Source organism: Primulina tabacum, chromosome 12, assembly GCF_025594145.1.
Source record: "Primulina tabacum isolate GXHZ01 chromosome 12, ASM2559414v2, whole genome shotgun sequence".
NCBI classification, from domain to species: domain Eukaryota; kingdom Viridiplantae; phylum Streptophyta; class Magnoliopsida; order Lamiales; family Gesneriaceae; genus Primulina; species Primulina tabacum.
Window position 1 is genome coordinate 2,662,672 of NC_134561.1, and position 10,072 is coordinate 2,672,743.

Here is a 10,072-nt window from a genome sequence, read left to right on the forward strand (position 1 = left end):
AGAACGAACTGTCTGATTAAGGGTATCAAAATCAGACACGATCCACCAACCCGACACAGTTCAACCCGAAAAAAAATCAGGTTTGGGTTTGGAGTTTCGGGTTCGGGTCAGATTGGGTTGGACTTGATAGCTGATCCGAATAAAATGATCGAACCGAAAATTTTAAATTTTTTTAAAAAAAATATAATTAATAAATATTTCCTATATTTTTATATATTGTATATCTGAAAAAATATTTATTCTATATTTATATCATAAATTTTCATATTTTATTATTTATTTTGAACATTTTTTTATTTTTTAAATAATTGTTTATTTGATTTTGTAAATATACTTTATTTTTCTATAATTAGATTGTCAAATTTAATTCATATATATTAGAGAAATTTTATTATTATGTGTTTAAATTAAAATATTAATATTATATTTTTTAATTTTATTTAATTTTCTTTAAAAAAAATTTATAAAAAATTCAAATCAGGTTATAAGGGTTGATCGTGTTGATTTGGGTTCATATTCGGGTTGAGAGTTTTCGGGTTGGCTCGGGTTCGGGTTGGACAATTTTTGAATAGTACTATTGCTCAACTCGACCCAACCCATCCAAATTGACATCCATATGCATGATCCTACAATCAAATAGTTGGGACCTGTTTTGGGTTACGGGCGAGACATGTCAAAATATTTTTTAAAAAACAAAACTGAAAAACAAATGTAACAATCTTTTCTTAAAATACAATCTTAATATGTATGCTTAATAAAAACTAGTGCACCGACACTATAATATTTTTTATAATTCATTTGATTTATATTTAAATGAGGATCAAAATATAATTATAAGAAATAGTGAGAGATTACACCGTAATTTAGATATATAAATTAAAAAATAAATTGAAAAATAAAAGAATAACAAATGACCTCAGGTGAGAATTAAATCTATAACCTGAAGTCCAAGAAACAATGACTCTATCTGCTGAACTACATATAACTTACATTAAAATTTTAAGATTTTATTAATATATATAATTATTAAAATAGATCATGACACCAAAATTAGTTACTCTAAGTATCTCAAACTTAATAATATAGTATAGATATAGTATAGATTATCAAATATATACTATATCTAGAACAATAGAGTATATATATATATAATATATATATATATATATATATAGACTCAATAGAGTATATACTTGAACAATCAAATAATATATTTTAAAAATAATTAAATTATAATTAGCACGTACATAATTTGTTTTATCTGACTATGGATGAGGATAATTGCTAAATTTAATTTTTTTAAAAATATTATATATTCATTATTTTTTCTCACCAATAACGGGCTATAGTTTTTATTATATCATATAATGTCCTCCTATATTATCTAAATTTTTGAATATTTCTAGTTTAATTTTGGAAATGCTAGTAACAAGAATGATGAGTCATGTAATATCATATAATATTAATCTAAATTTTTGAACTCCCCAATTTGATATAGTAATCGGTAACAGAATGACGAGTCATGAGGCAAGCAACCCAATATGTTGTAAGTGCCATAGAAGCATAAGGTTTTAATAGAATGCCTTGGCCCGGGTTTTTTTTAATACTCGAAAATCTACATCCAGGTGATATGTATTTGGAGCATGCATAAATTGGCTTAGAAATTAGACCACATAACAGATGTCGGGTCAAGTTATAGTCAGGTATATCAGTCGACCAACCAAGTTGGTATTCATTTGGGTCAGCTAGTAAAGCATACTCATAATCATTTCTATGACTTTGGTGCATGATAGAATCAAGCTCATGGCCAGTGAACTTTCTGTTTAATTCCATGGGTGTATCAAATGGTCTAGTGCCTGCCATATCTGTATCAGTAACAAGTTCTATAGCATATTTATGTTGATTAAGGTAAATACCCTAGGTGGAACGGGTTATTTCGATGCCTATGAAGTATTTGAGAGGACCAAGGTCTTTAAGTTGCAACTTGTAATGAAGGAACACTTTTAAATTCTAGATAGCCACTGTACTGCTCCCCGTAATAATAATGATATCGACATACACCACAAGTAGAGTAATTGAAGTATCATCATGTTTAAAGAACAATGAATGATCATGTTGAGATTGACTGTAACCACCTTCAATCATGAAATTCGACAATTTTGTATTCCATCGACAAGAAGCCTGTTTTAAACCATATAATGACTTTCTCAACTTGCAAACCTCGTTGTCCTCCTGAACTTTGTATCACTGTGGAAGATTCATGTAAGTATCCTCATCCATATCCCCTTGGAGGAAAGCATCGGTCACATCCATTTGAAAAAGAGGCCAATTATGAATTACAATCATATTGAGGAGACATCAAATTGTCACAATATTTGCAGAGGGAGAAAAGGTGTCATGGAAGTCAATACCAAGTTGTTGTATGCATTCCTTCTACACTAGACGTGCCTTAAATCTTTCTGCACTCCCATCAAATTTGAGTTTAACTTTGTACACCCACTTGCATCCAATAGATTTCACTTGTGGTGGGAGATCCACAATATCCCATGTGTGATTTCTCTCTAGAGCAGTAAGTTCTTCATCCATAGAGCACACCATCTAACATTAGCGATTGCCTCATGACAGAAGTGAGACTCTTTAACTAAGGACATGGATGCTAAAAAGGGATGGTGTGTCTTGGAGAAGTGATCATATGTAAGGTAGTTAGCCATGGGTTTAACACAAGTGTTAAGGGTCTGTTTATGGGTGAAAGAGCAAGAATAATCATGTGTCCAAATAGGAGAGAGAATGTTTCTAGTGGACCTGCGTAATGAGATATTCGAAGGTGCAAGAATAGGGGGTGAAGGATCATTTAAAGGAAAGGTAGCTGTTGGTTCATCAGTGGCAAGTGAGGATCCACTGTAGTAGATGATGGATTGAAAATGGGAAGGGATTGATTAGTGAAAGCAAATGGAAAGATGAGTTCATGAAATACCACATCTCTGGATATTATTGTCTTTCTTGATCGAAGATTAAGTAGTTTATATTCTTTTTGTACACTAGAGTATCTAATAAAAACACAGAGTACAGCAGAGGGTGAGAATTCGTGGCATATTGGCAAAGCCGAGACATAACACAAGCATCCAAACACTCTTACGTTAGTCAAAGAAGGCGTCTTGTTAAATAAGAGTTCAAAATGAGATTTATCATCTAGCAATGGTGTGGGTGCTCTATTGATTAGATAGTGATAGACTTAATTTAGTTGTGGTGATGAGAATCAAAATCAGTAGGAATAACAATTACCAGAAGTCATTACAAAGCAGAAGCTATCGATTCGCTTTATAGCAGTACTTTAGTTAGTACTCAACGGCTTAGAAAAACAGAAGCAGAAATAAGCAGAACTTGGCTTCACTAGAACAGTACTTAACGGCTTTTACTCGATTGTTTCAACCTTAAATGTTACCGTTACTTTACCAAGTACGAGTATTAAATGCTTCATTAAATGCTGAACAAAGTCATTTAATACGCTTTACCTATTTTGGTATGAAACAAGACTGATTGTTTTATAGTCTTTTTGCAGGAACCTTTTTAAGCAATAAAGCTGTTTCTATCAGAAGTCAAAGAAGACGTTTTAATTATAGACATTGGATTCAAGTTATCTATATATATGGATCAAACCCATTTAAAGAACAACGATGATTATTTTATCAAGAAACATATTATCTATCCAACGTTACTTTGAGCAACCGCGAACAAATCGTTATCTTTCAAGCTCAATTTGCAGAAAAGCAGTACACGCTTCATATCTTACATCTGATCTTTGGAGATCATTTTGTACTGTTGTTTCTTCACCTTTTCAAGCAAAACACTTTACGATAATTTTCGAAGAAGAGTTTATAATCTGGAAAAGAGTCTTTTCCAGAACCTTGTTGTATTGAATTATATTGTGTTGAGTTACTAAGAGTTTCAGTAGGCAAAAGATAAGTCCTGCTGAAGTGGGTGTGTACAAGTGAGTAATGTAAAATCCAAAGTCTTTTAGTGATACCTTCTGGAAACAGAAGAAGGGGAGACGTAGAAGATTTTATCTTCGAAATTCCAGAAACAACTACTCTTCTACTGCCTACTGTTATTACTATTTTTCACCTTACTTCATCGGATCGTTTCCGCACTTATATTTGTGATCTGCTGGATTTACGTTTGAACAAGAACAACTACAATCTCTAACAGGATTCTAGCACCCTTTGCAAAAACTATCTTCAAAGGAAAGAGTTTATTCATCCCCCCTTCTAAACTCTACATCGATCCCCAATAAGTGGTATCAGAGCAGATTTCTCTTGTTCTGAAAAATTTACAACAGTTATGGCATATTTTAGCAAGTTTCCCATGTTCTCAAAAGAAGACTTTGATGACTGGAAGATCCGGATGCAAACTCACCTTGCAGCACAAGATGATGACATGTGGTATGTCATCACAGATGGTCCATTAAATATTTTAAAGCCTAATACAGATGTTGCTGTTATTGATGGTGCGCTGCAAATGGTTGAAAAACCAAGAAGCGAATGGACTGGCGAAGATAAAAAGAAAGTCAATCTCGACAACGTCGCGAAGGACATTCTTTATAAAACTCTTGATAAGAACATCTTCAGCAAGATCAAGATGTGCTCTACTGCGAAAGAAATTTGGGAAAAGCTCATTCAAATATGTGAAGGAAATGAGCAGACGAAGGAAAATAAAATGTATGTAGCAATGCAGAAGTTTGAAAATCTGAAAATGAAAGCTGGAGAAACTCTAAATGAGTTTGATGAACGGTTCAGCAGCCTGGTTAATGAACTAGCAGCCTTTGGGAAAAAGTATGGCAACAGGGAAATAACACTCAAAGTAATGAGAGCTTTGCCCAGGGAATGAGACGTTAAAACAATGGCCATGAGAGTCTCTAAAGATCTAAACAAGTTGGAGCTACATGACTTGTTTGCTGACTTGAAAGCCTATGAGTTCGAGCTAGAAGTGAGAAGTGGAGAAGAGCCCTCCACAAATCTACCAACCATGGCTCTTGCTGCTATTATTGCTACTGTTGCTACTCTTGCTGCTGCTGTTACAGCTGTTCCACTTGCATCACCTTCTTCCATTATTGAGAGCACTTCTGAAAAGAATGCCGAAAAGATCAGCAATGATGCTATGTCTCTCTTTGTGAAAAAGCTCTTCAGATTCATCAAGAAGAATCACCGAGCCTACCAAAGCCCTAATCGAAACTTCAAGAAGGATTCACCACATGGTGACATGGCGTGTTTTAACTATGGAAAGATTGGTCACTTTATTGCTGATTGTCCAAAGCCCAAGAAAGATTACCAAAAGAAGAAGGAATACAAGAGGAATGACAAGAAATTCAGAAGAGACCGCAAAGCGATGATTGCTGAGGAAAGCAAATCTAAATGGGCGGATTCTAGTTCTGAGTCTTCTGACTCAGAAAGTCATTCTAGCGAAAGTGATGCAGAAGAGATCAAATGTCTCATGGCAGATATTGAACCAACCTCGACATCTGGAGAGGTACTTGACTTTGACTCTGACGAATTTACATGAACTGATTTGATTAAAGCACTGCATGACATGGTAGAAGAGTGCTCAAGACTTTCTCAATCATTCGAGGAAGTTAAGATTGAAAATCAAGACTTAAAAGATCAAGTCAGTAAATTCACTTGCTTGCAAGAGAACAGCTGCAATGATTTAAAAGTTGAAATGAGTAAGTTAATAACTGAGAATGAAAGAGAATGCAGATTACCAAACAATGAGGTCTGAAAACCAGAAGCTATCTGTTTTGGTAAATGCATGGAACAAGTCTTATGTTTCTTTAGAGAAGATGCAAGAGTTGCAGAAGCAATCCGGTGACAGGAGTGGTCTCGGATTCAGCAATAATGAAAGCACTTTTGAAACCAGTACCAAGCCAGAACTGGATACAAGCAAAGGGAAATGCATTCTTTTTGTTAAATCCAGTGTGATATATGAACCAGAAGTACCAACTGTTCGAGTTGAAAGTAATGTAAATCAGATGAACAGAAGGAAGCATTATGGTCTGGATTATGTTGAACCTACGGGAGATTTCACCAGAGTTTTGAATCCAGTAGAGGATTCAACTCAGGAGGACAACCCTCTATGAAGGTTAAAAACTACTAGTACTATAATTCTATACCTGTCCAGAAGAGATACAGGCCAGACAACACAAACAGAAGGGAAGAACAACATTCTAAGATGCATACTGTTAGAAATAACAGGCCTTCTGTTGCATACACCTCTTTGGATACCCGAAGCACAAGGTCACCAAGAATTGTAAAATGTGGGTCCCTAAAGGACTGATAAGGCTTGGACCCAAATAGATATGGATACCAGATACTAAAATTTGTGTTTGCAGAAACAGAAGAAGAAAACCAACATCATCAATTCTACATGGTACCTGGACAGTGGTTGTTCTAGACATAAGACTGGACAAGTAAATCTACTTTCAGAAGTAATGAGTTGTGCTGGACCAAAGATAACTTTTGGGGACAACTCTAAAGGTAAAACCGTGGGTAAGGGTAAGATTATCCATGATAACATAACTATTAATGATGTACTCCTGGTTGAGAATCTTTGTTACAATTTGATTAGCATTAGTCAACTGTGTGATAATGGTTATTCTGTGGTTTTTCAAAAGCACACATGCACAGTTAAAAATGTTGATGAATATACTGTGTTAACTGGAAAAGAGAAGGCAACACAAACAAAGTTTCTTGGAATACAGATCCCATCAATGTTCCTACATGTTTAGTTGCCTCTCTTAGTGATAAACATTGGCTATGGCACAAGAGATTGAATCACCTGAATTTCAAGTCAATCAACAATCTCAAGAAGCAGAATTTAGATGATGGTTTGCCTGATATTAACTTTGTCAAGAATCATGTTTATTCTGCATGTCAACTTGGCAAGCAGGTGAGATCTAGCTTCAAGAACAAAGGTAGTAAATCAACTTCAAGGTGTTTAGAATTATTGTATATGAACTTATTTGGTCCAATCCCTATCATGAGCTTAGGGGAAATGAAGTATACACTTGTTGTTGTTGATGAATTTTCTAGATTTACATGGGTAATATTTCTTACTGGAAAAGATCAAACCAGTAGCCTCCTGATCAAGCTTCTGAAAAAGATTCAAAATGAAAAATCAGTTTCTGTCATTAAAATCAGAAGTGATCGGGGTACTGAGTTTACTAACAAGATTCTTCAGTTTTATTTAGATGAACAGGGCATTCATTCATCATGAATATTCAGCTGCCAGAACACCTCAACAAAATAGAGTACCTGAAAGGAGAAACAGAACTATTAAAGAAGCTGCTAGAACAATGCTAGCAGATGCAGACATGTCTCAGCGCTTCTGGGCAGAAGCAATCAATACCGCATGCTATACACAAAACAGAACCATGATCAACAAGAGGCACAATCAGACTCTATATGAAATATGAAAAGGGAGTAAGCCTAGTGTATCTTACTTTCATGTATTTGGTTGCAAATGCTTTGTGCACAATAATGGTAAAAACTATTTGACTGCATTTGATTCAAAATTAGATGCTGGACTTTTTCTTGGTTATTCTGCAGTAAGCAAAGCTTTTAGAATCTTCAATAATAGAACTCTCAATGTTGAAGAATTTGTTCATGTTGTCTTCGATGAAGACAGTAGTGCTCCTGAAATTTCTAATTTGTCTAATTTGAGTAACAGATTAGACATGATTCATCTGGAACTGGATAGTGAAGACGATGCAGAACCAAAAATCAAAGATGCCCAAAATCCAGAACCAGACATTCCTCTGGTAGAACCAATTGTTCAGACACAAGATTTACCAGAACCAGAAGTGAACATTCCAGAACCTGCTACTGTTTTGGCTGAGCCTATTTTGAATACATCAAACCAGGAAAAAATTTCTTTAAACCATTTCATTTGGAGAAAATCACATCCTCTATCCTTTTTTATTGGAAATCCAGCAGCTTCTTCGAGAACCAGAAGGCAAATGATTAATGAATATATGGATGCTGCTTTCATTTCTCAGGATACCGAAGAAAATTGAAGAAGCTCTTCTGGATCCTAGCTGGATCGAAGCCATGCAGGAAGAACTGAATCAATTTAAAAGGAATGAAGTTTAGTTTCTAGTACCTAGACCAACTCACCAAGCTGTAATTGGAACTCGGTGGGTATTTAGAAACAAGCTAAATGAAGAAGGCACTGTGATCAGAAATAAAGCAAGACTGGTGGCCCAAAGTTTCAGACAAGAAGAAGGAATATACTATGATGAAACTTATGCACCAGTAGCAAGGCTTGAAGCTATCAGAATATTTTTAGCCTTTGTTGCTTTTAAGAATTTCAAAGTTTATCAAATGGATGTGAAGAGTGCCTTCCTAAATGGTCTACTACAAAAAGAGGTCTACGTCGAACAACCTCCAGGTTTTATTGATCATTTTTCACCACATCATGTATTCAAATTACAAAAAGCCCTGTATGGTTTAAAACAGGCACCTAGAGCGTGGTATGACACCCTCTCTCAATTCCTTGTCAATCATGATTTTACAATTAGCACAACAGACAAGACTTTGTTCACTTTAATAAAGAATAAGCACATTCTATTAGTGCAGATTTATGTTGATGCCATTATTTTTGGGTCAATTAATCCCAAACTGTGTGAAAAGTTTTCCAAATTGATGCAGGAACAATTCGAAATAAGTATGATAGGGGAATTAACATTCTTCCTAGGACTACAAATCAAAAAACTTGATACTGAAATTTTCATAAATCAAGCTAAGTATACCAAGGAACTTCTGAAAAAGTTTGGTATGGAAGCATGCTCTGCTGTTTCTACTCCAATGAGCTCATCTACCAAGCTTGATAAGGATGAAAGTGGAATTCCAGTAGAGGTAACTCAGTATCGTGGTCTTATTGGCTCACTATTGTATTTTACTGCCAATAGACTTGATATTTTATTTGATGTTTGCATTTCTACAAGATTTCAATCTAAACCCAAGCAATCTCATTATATTGCTGCGAAACGTATACTGAAGTACTTAAAGGAAACTCAAAATGTCGGCTTATGGTATCCCAATGATTCATCTTTCAATCTTATTGGATATTCAGATGCTGATTATGCAGGTTGCAAACTAGACAGGAAAAGCACAAGTGGTTTTTGTCAATTCCTTGGTGATAGACTGATCTCCTGGTTTAGTAAAAAGCAGACTTCCATAGCTATATCTACTGCAGAAGCAGAATACCTTGCTGCTGGAAGCTGCTGTTCTCAAATACTGTGGATGCAACAACAACTCAAAGACTATGGAGTCAAGCCTCTGAATCACCTAACTTCTGTGACAATACCAGTGCTATTTCAATTACGCAAAATCCAGTACTTTATTCCAGAACAAAGCATGTAAGGACCGTGTATCGTATTTTCGTAAATCCTGTGTGATTATCGATAATTTATGAAATTTTCATGTGATTATGTATTTGATGTATATCATGACAATGGAATTGAGAAAATGAATATTGAATATGAATTGACGTTGTAAGAGCTCGAGTGGAGAAGCCGGACGCCAATATAGTACAAAAATTTATATTTGTACAGAACGTGTGGCGCCCGGGCGGTAGAAAATGACCGCCCGAGCGCCAGGGTATGTAAAATTTGTGTTCGGGCCGAAAACTCCGTGCCCGAGCGGTAATGTTTGACCGCCCGAGCGCGGCACAACTCACACTCGGGGACAAAATGTCTCGCGCTCGGGCGCGAGAATTCTACCGCCCGAGCGCGAGAGCAGTGGAGATAAGATTAAGTTTTTTGTTCATTTCTTCCTTCACCTTCCGTTAGCGGCTTCGAGAGAGAAGAAAAGAAAATCGATTTCTTTCGTCCGAATCGACTTCGAAACGCTGTCTAAACGCGAAACAAATTATATATTCGGAATCTTCGCGTCGAGGGCTTCTGACTGAGGTAATTTTCTTCTGGTTCCAGCAGCTTTAAATATCAAAGTGCTGGAATAGCATGTATTTGAAGTTGAAATTCCTATATGTAGTAGAATAACCGACAATAAACTCATATTCG